Consider the following 19,225-nt stretch of genomic DNA (forward strand, 5'->3'; position numbering starts at 1 on the left):
GTCTTGTCCTTAAGTTATGGAGGTTCAAGAGTCACTTCATTAATAAATAAATAAATAAAAAATATGTAACCATAATTAATTCCATAAGTTATAAAATAAAGGAAAAGTTAATTCTTTATTAGTTTAAAGTCTTCCATAATTTGTCCACAAGTTATGGAACTTGAAGAGTTTTTGGATTAAAACTACTTTAAATACATAAGTTATGGAATTAATTAGTTTTGAATAGTTTCAAAACTTGCCCTCAAGTTTTGGAATTTGTAAAGTTTTCTCTTATGAATAATTTAATTCCAAGTTAGCCCTTAGAATTTTAAAAGTTAAAATTCAACCCTTATACTTTATAATATTATAAGTTAATAATATTTATATGTGTAAGAGTAAAGTCGGTCTTACCGCTAGTACGCCTCATTCACGAAGCCGGTCTATAAGGTGGGTATAAGGTTGTTGTCTATAAAATGGCAACTTAATGGGTGTCCATTCTCACCCACCGCTTGCTTGACTGGTGGAGGGTCGTTAGCCGAACGGGTTTGACAAGACTATAATTCTCCCTTCATTAAAAGTATTAATGATAAATACTAAGTAACTAAACTCTAAATAATACCCAATCTTAGTTACTTAGGAAAATGTGAATAAGGTGCTAATCCATGAAATTACACTTTGCACTTTGTTTAAGTCGGTTAGTGGAGCGTGTGTGGTTAACCGGCACACTAACTCGTATTTAACAAGGTAGGCAAAGGGTAACTTAATGTTTATCATAGTATCGATGGAGCGTGTGTGGTTAACCGGCACATCGATTGAGGGGTAAACACTTAAGGGTACCAAGTAATTTGCATGGTTACTTCACACCTTGTTTTGTGATCCTCGGCATCCCAGTCACAAAACCTGAAGGGCACACTCGAGATTGAAACATGCCATTGAACAGTTCAATGAATCTCAAAAGATTTAGGAGTTTCAAATCCAATTAAAACCTAATAATACATTTCGTTTATCTTGGTGGAAATTGGTGAATCGTCATTCGCCTACCTTCAAATTGTTTTATAGCTTGGATTACGGCATACCTCTTCTAAGTTATAAAATAGTCTGTTGGGTCCTAGCCTTAATATTTCATGTTGGGTGTCATATTAAGGACTTTAAAGATCAACTATCTTGAATATCTCCCATAACATGTCTGGTTTAGACATTTATGATCTTCCCAAATCTCTTGAAACAAGCTTTCCTAATGAAGATGATGTCCCATGGATATCATACTTCTTTCTCCTCCTCCAATTATTCTCCCTAACCCACAAGTTCTTGAAAAGTTTAAAGTCACTCGAACCCTATTGGCAAGTGAAGGTCTAGGTGTGATCACATCTTGGAGATGTAGTCACATATTGACAAGCCGGGAGAGTTGGGTGTCAAAGTCTTGAGAAAGTTAGTGGCTCAATTACTTTCTAAGTCACATAGTGAGTTCTTTTGGAACACCTATGAAATAGACTATGACAAGACCCTTAATGATCTTATCTATTTGCTAAGATCAACTTCCTCAAAACTTGATGGACGTTGACAATGTGACACAGGAAATACAGAAAAAGCATTCTCTTCCCAATGGAAAGGGATCGGCCATAGTCAACTCGGTTGAACAAATGGTAAAGAGAAAAGCTAAGTCTGTGATAGTCCAGTGTACCATTATCAAAGGGTCCATATGTTTAATTTGCCAAAGAAAGGGTCATTAGTTGCGAAGCTGCCAAATTTACCTAAGGGTGTTAAAGTCAATAAGGTTGACTCTACTTCAGGTAAAATCCACTACTCTAACTCTGTTAAGTTTCTATTATAAGATTCCTTATACATGATGTGACTGGGTCACATGGTGATGTTTTAAGAATCAAAGAAAAGTAAAGGAACTTAAAGAAAGAATATGCTGAATCTGATCGCGTAGATGGATTTCTATCGCGTAGTTTGAAGATCGGATTCTTGAGCTACTTCTTAGGAGTTATGAGATATTGCTAAGGAATAGATAACAACAAGTTTTCATATGGATTGTAAGGATAAGTTTTCCGCATAGTTTTAAAATAAAAGAATTTTTTTTTTTTGATTTTATTTATTTTAAATATCCTTACAATGGCGTTTGAGGAAAAATTGTTGCTTATATGATTCCATTAATAGCAAGAGTGGAAATATGAAATTGATTCTGTCATTTGTGGTAATGTCTAAATTTATCAAATAAAGGAAAGACTCTCATCATCCAAAGTCTCAATTGGACCGGGACTTGGAATCATGCAAGTTGTATAGCATGATGAATGAGAACTTTCAAGTATTGGAAAAATTAAGACTAATTACTTGTTCACATGGATGTGTGAGTCAAGTAATGGACTAAGGGATCGAGCACATAGTCATGTGCACTGATTAAGTCCACCACAAAAGATGTAAGGCTATTCGTCATAGTTTACTAAAGCTCAGTAAATATGATTATACTTACAAACTTAAGTGTAACTCTGAGACATTGGAAAAGGTTCCAATGCATGGCAGAGCGGATAAGAAGAATCAAATTAGGCAGAAGGATAAAAAGTCTCTCAAATCTGAAAAAATGGGAGAGTACTTTAGTATCAGCTTTGTGATCATCTTAATGATTAAGAAACCATATCAAAATTTGTTCTCTAAGGAAGTCTTAGTGCATTCTTATGAGTAAGAAGAAGGGATCTTGAAATTGTTGAAATGGTTAAATCAAGAAGATGAGTCATACTTCGTTCCAATACAAGTCTTGGAGTCATACTCCAAGATTGTAATTTGAGTGACATGTCTTAAAGAAGGTTTAAAACACTTGACAAATGTAAGAGTAAAAGTTTTCTACTCTTGTACATTTGAAATTGGTAAGTTGTGATGTTTTGGATAAAACAAAGACCAACTTCGGCCAATTGTGTGAAGTGTTTGTCTTGATTAGAATCCACACTATCTCTTGGATGTTTGACAAGAGAGTCTTATATGTCAAGAGGACAGTGGGAGTCTTAAAGGTCTTGAAATTCTCAAGAACTAATCAAGAATGAAACCTGAAGTTCTTCACTAGCACACGACTTGAGGTTTATAACCTATCGTGTTGACATATTCTGTGCCCATTCTAGTTAAAGTTGGCTTTGCATATGAGTTCTTAGAGTTCTCAATGTGTTGCACAACAACTTGGAAGCAATGGTAGGCCCTTGAGCTGCCAGGTGGCAAGAAATTAAGATTGAGTTCAATCCATATGGTTTTGGATTTGTCATTATCCTTGTCTTGTGATTATGGTTTTGACAAATTCATATGGGTAGGAACTCATACACCAATAAATCTAAGTGTCATAAGGTTTCTCTCTGATTCATGAAAATGATGGTGAGGAAACACTTCCACTAAGTAGATTTTAGCTAGATAGCAATTGTGATATTTACATTCTCAAAGTCGTTAGTGGAGCGTGTGTGGTTTACCGGCACACTAACCTGGACTTGTGAGAAATGGCAAAGGTCAAAACAATCAAGACTATGATTACGGCATCCCTTTTCATAGTTCTTAAAATTGTTTTGACACACCCATGAGCTATCTAAGAGAAGGTGTATGATTTTGATAAAGTTCTATCAAAAACAATCCAGTATCAGAAATCTGAACTTTGGTAAGAAAGTCAATAAAGTATTGATTTCTAGAAGTCGAGCTTTCTGAGTATATGTCAAAGCTAGTGGGAGCATAAGTGTTATGCTAATAATCATCATGTTAGTGGGAGCATGATAATTACGATAAGTATTGCAAGCTAGCAATGTTAATTATAGAAAACAAAAGGTTTCAATTGGGAAAAGTTGTTTTGCTATAATTAAGGGAGAGGAAATTATACTTCATCTCAAATCTATAAGCTTAGATCGTGAGGTTTTAATCATTTAGTCAAGGATATATATGAATTTCATGTTGGAATGGCTCAACATAAGGAAATTCTGTATATGGGTCCATTATTTGCGTTCCAAAATTCGATTATGATTACGGCATCCCTTTTCATAATCTGAATTATGAGAACTTGGCAAATTGAAATGGAAATGTTATAGCAAAAGACTGGTTTAGTCTTTATGTGAGACATCATGAATCGTGTCCCATATGCTTCGGATATAGGATCGATTACATGTGCTATATTCATCCTTTCTAAAATTTTCCAAATGTCTAGGGCATTAAGAAGGGAAAAGGTTTAGAACTGGATATGACTAAAAGGATTAAACAATTGTCGAGGACAATCTAAGGTTTACCAAAGACTGGTTTCTCAAGGACAATTGGAAGTATAGTGATAATTCTGGAAGGACCATATTGACATAATCTGTAAGGAGGCAACTCTTGTTCAGAAGTGATAGTCGAAATGGAATCTGGAAATGTTTCAAAGTTAGGATTTTTCAATCTGTGTAAGATTAAGGAAAATTAATGCAAGAAGGATGGTTCCAAGGACTTGATCTCCTTTGGAATGCTCTGTAATGATTGTTGTTAAGTCTCTCTGACTTTGTGCATAATCATTACAAGAGGATCGATGCATATAAGTTTAGAATCTAACAGATTTCAGTAAATGACATGAATTTGGAATTCTTGCATTTGCAGTAAGGATTTGGGAGTGTGAAAAGAGAATCATTGAAGTTATGTTCAATTGATCTAGTTCACAAAGTAAAGATCATAGACAAACATAGTATGCATACTTGGTGTATGGCATGACTAGTGTTTAGAAAAACATAGTGTACATGCTTGGAGCATGGGACAACTATTGTTTTTAAATTCAAGAATAATGTTGATAGCTGAAACAATATACAATAAATAATGTGTAATCATATGGTGATAAATAAAAAGTGTTTTATTTATATTCATAAGCTCTGAGACCATATTGGATTCAATTATTATTAAGTTTCACTTTGCATGTTTTGACTTCCCGAATAAACTAGGTTATTCTTCCGGAATGACTAAGTTATTCAAACCATCCACAGTCGGTCATATGTTGGAAGTAGATATGAATTAAGACTGTCATGGGTTAGCTTGTAGAGGTCTAAGTTGTTGAACAAAGGGCTACAACACTCATGAGTGCTCATAAGTTCTGAGTATTGGATTCAACCCGCACTCATTGGAATCACTTCATGGATTTTATCACGAGTAATCATGAGACGATAATATCTTATATTCTTCAAACCTAGAGATATGAGTTGTTACTATGAGTTGATAGTACATTGATTACACGAAACGCATTGGTAACTCGATGTTATAAAACGTGTCTTTGTGTATGATTCAATAAGTAGTAGAACAAGCCATATGAGTCGAAGTTTATCCATTCCTTTTACCTTCGGGATAAAAGCGATATCTGTGGGCCCCTCGATGATTTAATGATGACAAATGGAAGTGCTCGGCCGGGCCAGGACTGATTTGATTTGTTCAATTAGTCAGTCGTCATAAATCGGAAATCGGGAAACAACTAATGGACAGAGAGAATGATTATAATCAATGTCTCAGTCCATATGATATCTAGAATGGAGGAATATATGATCCCTTATCTAATGGACAAGTCATTGACAAGATCAGAGTTCATCTACAAGGTCAGAGTTCGACAAAAGCTTTTGAGAGCTACGATTGCCAGTTGGTTCCTGAAGTTCAATAATAGTTTTAGACTTATCCAAGTGGGAGACTGTTGGATTAATGTCTAAGTCCATAACTATAATTGGTAAGACTTGACCCGACCCGGCATGGTCCATTTGGGTTGCATGGCATCATGCACTTGGATAGACTATAATGAGAGAAAATAAGACACTTATGGTTATTAATATATTATAAGTTCTAGTATATTAATAATAAGAATAATAAGATTATTTAATTAGTATTGATCAAGAATTAATCTAGGATTAATTAAGTGATCAAAAGAAGACTAATTAAATATATGGGTTGATTGTGTAAATCATCCATACTTGTATAGTAGGCTAATGCTCCATGGATTATCTAGTTGGGCCAAAACCCATATGATGATCCATGGTGTATTTGAATCCATGGATCCAAGGAAATGGAAAGTCATGACAATTAGGGTTTACCCTAATTGTAACACTATATAAAGATATTATTCTTCCCAAAATCGGACACTAGATTATTCTAGAGAGGGCTAGCCGATTTCATGAAGTGTAGAATTCTCTCTAAGTTATTCCAAGTGTTTATGGTGTTGTGTGAACCATTTGAGGTGTCACACTTGGGGCACTAGGCACTCAAGCTTCATGAAGACATTCTACATCAAAGAGGTATGTATTCTATCTTGCTTTATTGATTGTTTTGTATGCTAGATTAGGATAATACCTTGGATGTTCATATTTTCATGTATAATAGAGAAAACATAGATCCAAGGTATTTAGGGTTGCATGTACACTTAGGAGTGTTAGAATGCTCATAACCCAACACTGGTATCAGAGCCTAGGCTTGTTTTCTTGTTATACCTGCAATAGAAGCTGAAAAATCAAGTTTTGATGCTGTCAGCCCAGCTGACTCGCCGAGTCCATGAAGGGACTCGACGAGTCCAAGGCAAAATGCATCCAACTCGCCGAGTTGAGTTCATGCACTCGACGAGTTGGACCCCAGACAGCATATCTTCGAGGTTTTTGGCTAGAAATGGACTAGGAACATTACCCTAAGTTGTTTTGAACTTATAAACTTGTTTTTTAATGTGGTAATGTTCATGCTAATCCATTTTCAAAGATAATTGTCAATGGATTCATGTTTTGTATTAGTTTAAAGGTTAGACTAATTACATGAAAAAGTTTGATTTGAATTATCTTGTTCTTATGAGTTGCTTAGATTAATAGAAAAGTTGAGTGAAAAAGTTGTTTTCAATCCAAATTAATCTAAGAGTTGAGTATAAAATGTGTTTGTGTAACTTATCCTCAAGTTACATGAAGAGTCACATTAAAGACTCATAAAACTCATAAAAGTTGGCAATGGTTACAAAAGATGAAGAGTCTTGTCCTTAAGTTATGGAGGTTCAAGAGTCACTTCATTAATAAATAAATAAATAAAAAATATGTAACCATAATTAATTCCATAAGTTATAAAATAAAGGAAAAGTTAATTCTTTATTAGTTTAAAGTCTTCCATAATTTGTCCACAAGTTATGGAACTTGAAGAGTTTTTGGATTAAAACTACTTTAAATACATAAGTTATGGAATTAATTAGTTTTGAATAGTTTCAAAACTTGCCCTCAAGTTTTGGAATTTGTAAAGTTTTCTCTTATGAATAATTTAATTCCAAGTTAGCCCTTAGAATTTTAAAAGTTAAAATTCAACCCTTATACTTTATAATATTATAAGTTAATAATATTTATATGTGTAAGAGTAAAGTCGGTCTTACCGCTAGTACGCCTCATTCACGAAGCCGGTCTATAAGGTGGGTATAAGGTTGTTGTCTATAAAATGGCAACTTAATGGGTGTCCATTCTCACCCACCGCTTGCTTGACTGGTGGAGGGTCGTTAGCCGAACGGGTTTGACAAGACTATAATTCTCCCTTCATTAAAAGTATTAATGATAAATACTAAGTAACTAAACTCTAAATAATACCCAATCTTAGTTACTTAGGAAAATGTGAATAAGGTGCTAATCCATGAAATTACACTTTGCACTTTGTTTAAGTCGGTTAGTGGAGCGTGTGTGGTTAACCGGCACACTAACTCGTATTTAACAAGGTAGGCAAAGGGTAACTTAATGTTTATCATAGTATCGATGGAGCGTGTGTGGTTAACCGGCACATCGATTGAGGGGTAAACACTTAAGGGTACCAAGTAATTTGCATGGTTACTTCACACCTTGTTTTGTGATCCTCGGCATCCCAGTCACAAAACCTGAAGGGCACACTCGAGATTGAAACATGCCATTGAACAGTTCAATGAATCTCAAAAGATTTAGGAGTTTCAAATCCAATTAAAACCTAATAATACATTTCGTTTATCTTGGTGGAAATTGGTGAATCGTCATTCGCCTACCTTCAAATTGTTTTATAGCTTGGATTACGGCATACCTCTTCTAAGTTATAAAATAGTCTGTTGGGTCCTAGCCTTAATATTTCATGTTGGGTGTCATATTAAGGACTTTAAAGATCAACTATCTTGAATATCTCCCATAACATGTCTGGTTTAGACATTTATGATCTTCCCAAATCTCTTGAAACAAGCTTTCCTAATGAAGATGATGTCCCATGGATATCATACTTCTTTCTCCTCCTCCAATTATTCTCCCTAACCCACAAGTTCTTGAAAAGTTTAAAGTCACTCGAACCCTATTGGCAAGTGAAGGTCTAGGTGTGATCACATCTTGGAGATGTAGTCACATATTGACAAGCCGGGAGAGTTAGGTGTCAAAGTCTTGAGAAAGTTAGTGGCTCAATTACTTTCTAAGTCACATAGTGAGTTCTTTTGGAACACCTATGAAATAGACTATGACAAGACCCTTAATGATCTTATCTATTTGCTAAGATCAACTTCCTCAAAACTTGATGGACGTTGACAATGTGACACAGGAAATACAGAAAAAGCATTCTCTTCCCAATGGAAAGGGATCGGCCATAGTCAACTCGGTTGAACAAATGGTAAAGAGAAAAGCTAAGTCTGTGATAGTCCAGTGTACCATTATCAAAGGGTCCATATGTTTAATTTGCCAAAGAAAGGGTCATTAGTTGCGAAGCTGCCAAATTTACCTAAGGGTGTTAAAGTCAATAAGGTTGACTCTACTTCAGGTAAAATCCACTACTCTAACTCTGTTAAGTTTCTATTATAAGATTCCTTATACATGATGTGACTGGGTCACATGGTGATGTTTTAAGAATCAAAGAAAAGTAAAGGAACTTAAAGAAAGAATATGCTGAATCTGATCGCGTAGATGGATTTCTATCGCGTAGTTTGAAGATCGGATTCTTGAGCTACTTCTTAGGAGTTATGAGATATTGCTAAGGAATAGATAACAACAAGTTTTCATATGGATTGTAAGGATAAGTTTTCCGCATAGTTTTAAAATAAAAGAATTTTTTTTTTTTGATTTTATTTATTTTAAATATCCTTACAATGGCGTTTGAGGAAAAATTGTTGCTTATATGATTCCATTAATAGCAAGAGTGGAAATATGAAATTGATTCTGTCATTTGTGGTAATGTCTAAATTTATCAAATAAAGGAAAGACTCTCATCATCCAAAGTCTCAATTGGACCGGGACTTGGAATCATGCAAGTTGTATAGCATGATGAATGAGAACTTTCAAGTATTGGAAAAATTAAGACTAATTACTTGTTCACATGGATGTGTGAGTCAAGTAATGGACTAAGGGATCGAGCACATAGTCATGTGCACTGATTAAGTCCACCACAAAAGATGTAAGGCTATTCGTCATAGTTTACTAAAGCTCAGTAAATATGATTATACTTACAAACTTAAGTGTAACTCTGAGACATTGGAAAAGGTTCCAATGCATGGCAGAGCGGATAAGAAGAATCAAATTAGGCAGAAGGATAAAAAGTCTCTCAAATCTGAAAAAATGGGAGAGTACTTTAGTATCAGCTTTGTGATCATCTTAATGATTAAGAAACCATATCAAAATTTGTTCTCTAAGGAAGTCTTAGTGCATTCTTATGAGTAAGAAGAAGGGATCTTGAAATTGTTGAAATGGTTAAATCAAGAAGATGAGTCATACTTCGTTCCAATACAAGTCTTGGAGTCATACTCCAAGATTGTAATTTGAGTGACATGTCTTAAAGAAGGTTTAAAACACTTGACAAATGTAAGAGTAAAAGTTTTCTACTCTTGTACATTTGAAATTGGTAAGTTGTGATGTTTTGGATAAAACAAAGACCAACTTCGGCCAATTGTGTGAAGTGTTTGTCTTGATTAGAATCCACACTATCTCTTGGATGTTTGACAAGAGAGTCTTATATGTCAAGAGGACAGTGGGAGTCTTAAAGGTCTTGAAATTCTCAAGAACTAATCAAGAATGAAACCTGAAGTTCTTCACTAGCACACGACTTGAGGTTTATAACCTATCGTGTTGACATATTCTGTGCCCATTCTAGTTAAAGTTGGCTTTGCATATGAGTTCTTAGAGTTCTCAATGTGTTGCACAACAACTTGGAAGCAATGGTAGGCCCTTGAGCTGCCAGGTGGCAAGAAATTAAGATTGAGTTCAATCCATATGGTTTTGGATTTGTCATTATCCTTGTCTTGTGATTATGGTTTTGACAAATTCATATGGGTAGGAACTCATACACCAATAAATCTAAGTGTCATAAGGTTTCTCTCTGATTCATGAAAAAGATGGTGAGGAAACACTTCCACTAAGTAGATTTTAGCTAGATAGCAATTGTGATATTTACATTCTCAAAGTCGTTAGTGGAGCGTGTGTGGTTTACCGGCACACTAACCTGGACTTGTGAGAAATGGCAAAGGTCAAAACAATCAAGACTATGATTACGGCATCCCTTTTCATAGTTCTTAAAATTGTTTTGACACACCCATGAGCTATCTAAGAGAAGGTGTATGATTTTGATAAAGTTCTATCAAAAACAATCCAGTATCAGAAATCTGAACTTTGGTAAGAAAGTCAATAAAGTATTGATTTCTAGAAGTCGAGCTTTCTGAGTATATGTCAAAGCTAGTGGGAGCATAAGTGTTATGCTAATAATCATCATGTTAGTGGGAGCATGATAATTACGATAAGTATTGCAAGCTAGCAATGTTAATTATAGAAAACAAAAGGTTTCAATTGGGAAAAGTTGTTTTGCTATAATTAAGGGAGAGGAAATTATACTTCATCTCAAATCTATAAGCTTAGATCGTGAGGTTTTAATCATTTAGTCAAGGATATATATGAATTTCATGTTGGAATGGCTCAACATAAGGAAATTCTGTATATGGGTCCATTATTTGCGTTCCAAAATTCGATTATGATTACGGCATCCCTTTTCATAATCTGAATTATGAGAACTTGGCAAATTGAAATGGAAATGTTATAGCAAAAGACTGGTTTAGTCTTTATGTGAGACATCATGAATCGTGTCCCATATGCTTCGGATATAGGATCGATTACATGTGCTATATTCATCCTTTCTAAAATTTTCCAAATGTCTAGGGCATTAAGAAGGGAAAAGGTTTAGAACTGGATATGACTAAAAGGATTAAACAATTGTCGAGGACAATCTAAGGTTTACCAAAGACTGGTTTCTCAAGGACAATTGGAAGTATAGTGATAATTCTGGAAGGACGATATTGACATAATCTGTAAGGAGGCAACTCTTGTTCAGAAGTGATAGTCGAAATGGAATCTGGAAATGTTTCAAAGTTAGGATTTTTCAATCTGTGTAAGATTAAGGAAACTTAATGCAAGAAGGATGGTTCCAAGTACTTGATCTAAGAGAAGGTGTATGATTTTGATAAAGTTCTATCAAAACAATCTAGTATCAGAAATCTGAACTTTGGTAAGAAAGTTAATAAAGTATTGATTTCTAGAAGTCCAGCTGATTTCTGAGTACATGTCAAAGCTAGTGGGAGCATAAGTGTTATGCTAATAATCATCATGTTAGTGGGAGCATGATAATTATGATAAGTATTGCAAGCTAGCAATGTTAATTATAGAAAACAAAAGTTTCAACTGGGAAAGAGTTGTTTTGCTATAATTAAAGGAGAGGAAATTATACTTCATCTCAAATCTATAAGCTTAGATCGTGAGGTTTTAATCATTTAGTCAAGGATATATATGAATTTCATGTTGGAATGGCTCAACATAAGGAAATTCTGTATATGGGTCCATTATTTGTGTTCTTAAATTCGATTATGATTACGGCATCCCTTTTCATAATCTGAATTATGAGAACTTGGCAAATAGAAATGGAAATGATATAGCAAAAGACTGGTTTAGTCTTTATGTGAGACATCATGCATCGTGTCCCATATGCTTCGGATATAGGATCGATTACATGTGCTATAGTTATCCGTTCTAAAAGTTTCCAAATGCCTGGGGCATTAAGAAGGGAAAAGGTTTAGAACTGGATATGACTAAAAGGATTAAACAATTGTCGAGGACAATCTAAGGTTTACCAAAGATTGGTTTCTCAAGGACAATTGGAAGTATAGTGATAATTCTGGAAGGACCATATTGACATAATCTATAAGGAGGCAACTCTTGTTCAGAAGTGATACTCAAAATGGATTTTGGAAATGTTTCAAAGTTAGAATTTTCAATCTATTTAAGATTAGGAAACTTAATGAAAGAAGGTTGTTTCCAAGGAGCTAATCTCCTTTGGAATACTCTGTAATGATTGTTGTCAAGTCTCACTGACTTTGTGCATAATCATTACAAGAGGAACAATGCATATAAGTTTAGAATCTAACAGATTTCAGTAAATGACATGAATTTGGAATTCTTGCATTTGCAGTAAGGATTTGGGAGTGTGAAAAGAGAATCATTGAAGTTATGTTCAATTGATCTAGTTCACAAAGTGAAGGTCATAGACAAACATAGTATGCATACTTGGTGTGTGGCATGACTATTGTTTAGAAAACATAGTGTACATGCTTGGAGCATGGGACAACTATTGTTTTTAAATTCAAGAATAAAGTTGATAGCTGAAACAGTATACAATGAATAATGTGTAATCATATGGTGATAAATAAAAGGTGTTTTATTTATGTTCATAGGTTTTGATACCATATTGGATTCAATTATTATTGTGTTTCACTTTGCATGTTTTGACTTCCCGAATAAACTAGGTTATTCTTCCGGAATGACTAAGTTATTCAAACCATCCACAGTCGGTCATATGTTGGAAGTAGATATGAATTAAGACTGTCATGAGTTGGCTTGTAGAGGTCTAAGGTGTTGGACAAAGGGCTACAACACTCATGAGTGCTCACAAGTTCTGAGTATTGGATTCAACCCGCGCTCATTGGAATCACTTCATGGATTTTATCACGAGTGATCATGAGATGATAATATCTTATATTCTTCAAACCTAGAGATATGAGTTGTTACTATGAGTTGGTTGTACATTGATTGCACGAAACCGCATTTGGTAACTCGGTGCTATAAAACGTGCCTTTGTGTATGATTCAACAAGTAGTAGAACAAGCCATATGAGCCAAAGTTTATCCATTCCTTTTACCTTCGGGGTAAAAGCGATATCTGTGGGCCCCTCGATAATTTGATGGTGACAAATGGAAGTGCTCGGCCGGGCCAAGACTGATTTGATTTATTCAATTAGTCAGTCGCCATAAATCGGAAATTGGGAAACAACAAATGGACAGAGAGAATGATTATAATCCATGTCTCAGTCCATATGATATCTAGAATGGAGGAATATATGATCCCTTATCTAATGGACAAGTCATTGACAAGATCAGAGTTCATCTACAAGGTCAGAGTTCGACAAAAGCTTTTGAGAGCTACGATTGCCAGTTGGTTCCTGAAGTCATACGCAATAATAGTTTTAGACTTATCCAAGTGGGAGACTGTTGGATTAATGTCTAAGTCCATAACTATAATTGGTAAGACTTGACCCGACCCGGCATGGTCCATTTGGGTTGCATGGCATCATGCACTTGGATAGACTATAATGAGAGAAAATAAGACACTTATGGTTATTAATATATTATAAGTTCTAGTATATTAATAATAAGAATAATAAGATTATTTAATTAGTATTGATCAAGAATTAATCTAGGATTAATTAAGTGATCAAAAGAAGTCTAATTAAATATATGGGTTGATTGTGTAAATCATCCATACTTGTATAGTGGGCTAATGCTCCATGGATTATCTAGTTGGGCCAAAACCCATATGATGCTCCATGGATGCTCCATGGTGTATTTGAACCCATGGATCCAAGGAAATGGAAAGTCATGACAATTAGGGTTTACCTTAATTGTATAACTATATAAGCATCTTATTCTTGAGGAAAATCGGCCACTAGGATTATTCTAGAGAGGGCTAGCCGATTTCATGAAGTTTAGAATTCTCTCAAGTTATTCCAAGTGTATTTGGTGTTGTGTGAACCATTTGAGGTGTCACACTTGGGGCACTAGGCACTCAAGCTTCATGAAGACAAGCACTAACAAAAGGTATGTATTCTATCTTGTTATATCTATTGTTTTGTATGCTAGATTAGGATAATACCTTGGATGTTCATATTTGCATGTATAATAGAGAAAACATAGATCCAAGGTATTTAGGGTTGCATGTACACTTAGGTAGCAAGCTCTACTTTCATGTTAGGCCACCACTATAAATTTTTAAGATCCAGATACATCTTATCTGAACGTGGGTGAACGGAATACCGAGTGTTGTGTGCTTCAGTCATGACGAAGTCTCGGAAACCACCGTGTTTCGGTGTCCAGATCCGGTCCATGAAATATAAGGCTCCGCCACCCTTGGATTCTTTATTCTTATCCATTCCTCTAAGGTATTTATCCGACACGTTTTCAGGTTTCAAGGCTTCAAGTTGAGCCTCCTGAATTTGTGTAGATAAGGTTGAATGGATAGTCATCGTCAACGATTTGACCCTTCGACTAGAATATTCTTTTCGACTTAGGGCGTCTGCTACTACGTTGGCTTTACCTGGATGATAACAAATTTTTCGTTTGTAGTCATTGAGTAGCTCGACCCACCGTCTTTGCCTCATGTTGAGTTCCTTCTGATCGAATATGTGATGTAAGCTCTTGTGGTCTGTAAAGATCGTGCTCTTCGTACCATACAGGTAGTGTCTCCAGATCTTTAGGGAAAACACAACTGCTCCCATTTCAAGATCGTGTGTGGTGTAGTTGACTTCGTGTGTCTTCAGCTGTCTCGAGGTATAGACGATGACCTTACCTCGCTGTATCAGAACACAACCGAGTCCTTGGTTGGATGCATCGCAGTATACAACGCAATCTTCTATCCCTTTAGGGAGGGATAGTATCAGTTCGGTGCGTAAGGCTCGTTTCACCATTTGAAACAGTCTTTCTTGTTTCTCTTCCCAGTCAAAGGCCACTCCTTTTCTGGGTTAGTGTAGTAAGAGGCTTCTCAATCCGGGAGAAGTTCTGTATGAACCTGCGGTAGTAGCTAGCGAGACCTAGAAATTGACAAATTTCTGTAGGCGTCTTCGGTGCTGACCAGTTCTCAATGGCCTTAATTTTGGATGGGTCCACGTGGATTCCCTCTTTTCTAACCACGTGTCCTAAGAATTCAACTCTTCGGATCCAAAATTCTCATTTAGAGAACTTCGCATAGAGCTTCTCCATTCGTAAAGTCCCTAGAACTTGTCGCAGGTGATCTCCATGCTCTTCCTTACTTCGAGAGTAGATCAGGATGTCATGAATGAAGATGGTGATGAATTGATCCAAGTAAGGACGACATACTCTATTCATTAAGTCCGTGAACATTGCGGGTGCATTGGTCAATCCGAATGGCATCACCACGAACTCGTAGTGTCCATAACGAGTTCGGAAGGCTGTTTTTGGGACATCCTCCTCTAGCACCCGCAACTGGTGATATCCGGATCTTAGATCAATTTTGGAAAAGTAACTCGCCCATTGCAGTTGGTCAAATAAATCGTCTATGCGAGGCAGAGGATAACGATTTTTGACCGTCAGTTTGTTGAGTTCTCTGTAGTCGATATACATACGGAATGATCCGTCTTTCTTCTTAACGAACAAGACTGGTGCTCCCCAGGGTGAGAAGTTTGGTCTTATAAAACCCTTGTTGAGTAGTTCGTTAAGTTGACCAGATGGTTCCTGGATCTCAACTGGTGCTAATCGGTAGGGAAATTTGGCTACTGGGGTAGCTCTTGGGACTAAGTCGATTCTTAACCCAACCTATCGTTGCAGAGGTAATCCTGGTAGTTCTTCTGGAAAGATGTCAGGAAAGTCGCTCACAATCGGAATGTTCTTTAGCTCTTTTATTTCTAGGCTTGTATCGACAACGTGAGCAAGGAATGCACGATATTCCTTACGTAGATACTTATGTGCTTGAATACTTGAGAAGATATGAAGACTCGTTTCGGGTTTGTCGCCGTAGATGATTAGAGTTTCGTTAGTCGGGAGGTTTAGACAGACTGCTTTCTCGTAGCACATGATGTCGGCACAATGAAGACTCAACCAATCCATGCCGACTATGACGTCGAAGCTTTTAATCGAGACCGACATGATGTCGATTGGAAATGAATGGATATCTAGAGTTAAGGTACATCCTATGTAGATGCTATTCGTGCTCTTAGTTTTCCCATTATCCATTTCTACAGTGAATGGTTCCTTAAGTGTGCGTGGTTTTTGTTTAAGCAGGCAAGCAAATTTATTATTCACGAAGCTTCTCTCTGCTCCGCTATCAAACATTATGCATGCATAAGAGTTTTCGAGGAGAAACGTACCAGTCACCACCGTAGGGTCAGCAACTGCTTTCCCTTGGCCTATAGCCAGAACTCTTCCTGCTCCACCAGCATTTCTTGCCTTGGGTAGTCCCTTTTATAGTGGCCCACATCGCCACATCCATAGCAAGCCTGGCCCATGCCAGCGCCGGGAACTTGAGTGATCGGCCTTGCTGGAGATTTGCAGAAACGGACAGTGTGTCATTTCTTGTTGCAGTTGGAGCACTGCATTTCTCGGCAGGGGCCGTTGTGGTTGAAGTTACATTTGTTGTACTTTGGAAAACTTCCAACATACTGCCTTATTAGAGTAGCAGCGGTAGGTTCGATCGCAGTATGAATCGCCATGTCTTTCTGCTTTTTAGCAGCCCGTTGTTTCTTTTTGTCATCCCAGAACTTCTACTTATTGTCAGCGGATTTGGAGGGTTCTGGGATGGCTAGGGTTGTTGTTGATGATGGGGATTGAAATCCATGATCGACGAGTCGTTGTGCCAATCATTTGGCACTGTCGTAGGTATCAGGGTGTGAAGCTAAGACATTTCCCTGATACGGAGGCACCAGGCCCCAGATGTACCTCTCGATATTTTTCCCTTCGGTGGGGACCATGTTAGGACAGAGGGCCACCAGTTCACTAAACATGGTAGTATACGCAACTATGTTATAGCCCCTCATGGTTAGGCTCCACAGCTCCTGTTCCAACTTCTGGATCTCTCCCCTCGGGCAATACTCCTCAGTCATGAGGTCTTTCATAGTTTCCTAGCCCATGTCGTTGACCACTACGAGAGTTAGTGACTTGACATGGCTATTCCACCATGTCAGGGCTTTCTCTTCGAAGGTGCACGCAGAAAACTTAACTTTGCTCGTGGCAGGGCAGGAACAAATTTCGAAGACTGACTCCATCTTCTTGAACCATTGCTAGAGGGAAATGACTCCGCCAGTCCCCTTGAAGGGCTTTGGCTTACAGTTAGTGAAGTCCTTATAGGAGCACTCTCTCGAGCGTACAAGGAGTTCACCTTGAGTAGAGTTAACAAGGGTTCCACCTCTGCTGGCATCAGTGGAGTGATATTAAGCCATGGCAATTGCCACTACCGCAGCTTCTACAACATTCAGAGTTGCGGTATCGATTGCCGAAGGAGGTGGTGGTGGAGGAGGTGGAGGATGACGCCTTGTTGATTTGCGAGGAGGCATCTTTCAACTATAAGTTTAAAGAAAGATGTACATGGTGGTTAGAATCAATTGTGAGCATAATGAGAGTGTTCCATAAGCTAAATCGCCATAGTCCAACAGTTGAATGAGTGTGTGTTTTGACATAGCAGTATAGCCGAAGAGTAGGAAAAACACAAGAGTACAGATTTTCCAACATATTAGATAACTGCCAATAGTACTGTTATTACTGTGTAAACGAGTTCGGGAAAAACGACCTAACAGTAGGTCTTACATTAAACCATATGAGTGAAAATGTTTGACAGCTTAGTAGACTATATAGTGTACTGAAAGATAGGAATATTTTACAGACAAGTGCTTCATAGAGCAAAGATACGAAGGCTATTCCTTAACAAAAGAAAATATGTGATAGGCATCTTTTAAAGGCGATGGGAGTTCCTCGGGCGAATCCTAAGGTCTTCCATCTGATGGACCACTTCTTGGAGGTGTTATTCATGAGCTCTCTAGCGAACTTGAAGTTCTATGACTTCAGCTCGGGAGGCAGCTAGCTGTTGCTGCAGAGTCTCATTAGCTCTTCTGGTTCTTTCCATCGCCTCTTCGAGATGGCGAATACGGACCGTGTTGACACCAGTGTTGGCATCAATCTCCACTACTCGGCCGATGGCTGCTCGACCTTGCTCCATATTCCGAGCAATCCTACGGACCATGATGGGTAGGGCTCGGTCAGCCGAGCCACCCTCGCTTATGTTGTAGAAGCTTCGGACCCCGTTGTAGGGTAAGGGTTGACCTTGCTCGTCGCTCCAGCGGTTCAATTTTGTTGCCCACAAGGGTGTGGGTCCCTGAAACACTGGTCGGGGGTTGTTAATTGGGGCTTGACCTACTTGGGGTAGGTTGTTGAGTTCTGGCTCGGAGTCAGATCCATCCGAGAAGCCTTCTTCATGATGATCACCCAAAGGGATTTGATGCTCATCATCGGACTCTGTTTCAAGCCATCCAGCATTGCCGTTGGGTGGAAAGTACGGGTCGCCATGATGATGGAATCCAGCCATGATATCTATGCAAGAAAAGGGGTATAAGAATCTTATATAAATAGACGTACTACTTAAGATAATTATAAGTTAATCTTTATCAGTTACTTTAATACTTGTGTGGTGTATACCATTTATATGAAATCGAGGTAGGATAGTCCTTCGAATTAGTGGTCCTAACTCCAAATCCACAACCAAATTAGGACAGGAAGTGAGGCATAGATCACATATTTTGAGTCTATAACACCTTAATTTCATATAACCTTAGCGTATGCACTTAACGACTATTGACCTACTTGATAGAGGCCTTTTTAGTTCTCAGATAAGTGATTATAGTAACAGAAAATACTCCTATAGTATTTTTAAACTTATCTTCCGTTCAAGTGCTCTCATTGTAGTAGTGTTGGTAAGTTTTTAGACTTGTTGCCATATCACAACCATTCTAGGGCATATGCCAATCACTCCTCGGACCAGCATAGTTGATCAGGCTATGCCACTCCCAGGATTGACCATACATCCCCGAGCTTACTTGTGATATTCAAAAATCGTATTACTTTTGTATTTGTCATTGTGCCACTGATTTTAGTATGAATGCAGACTTGTATACTTACTTAAATATTTTATTATTTAAAAGTATAGACTCTTGGTCAAAGTTTTTTAATCCCATTGGGTTTATAGTTAGTATA

Source organism: Lactuca saligna, chromosome 5 (genome assembly GCF_052625555.1).
Source record: "Lactuca saligna cultivar CGN05327 chromosome 5, ASM5262555v1, whole genome shotgun sequence".
In the NCBI taxonomy this organism is placed as follows: Eukaryota; Viridiplantae; Streptophyta; class Magnoliopsida; order Asterales; family Asteraceae; genus Lactuca; species Lactuca saligna.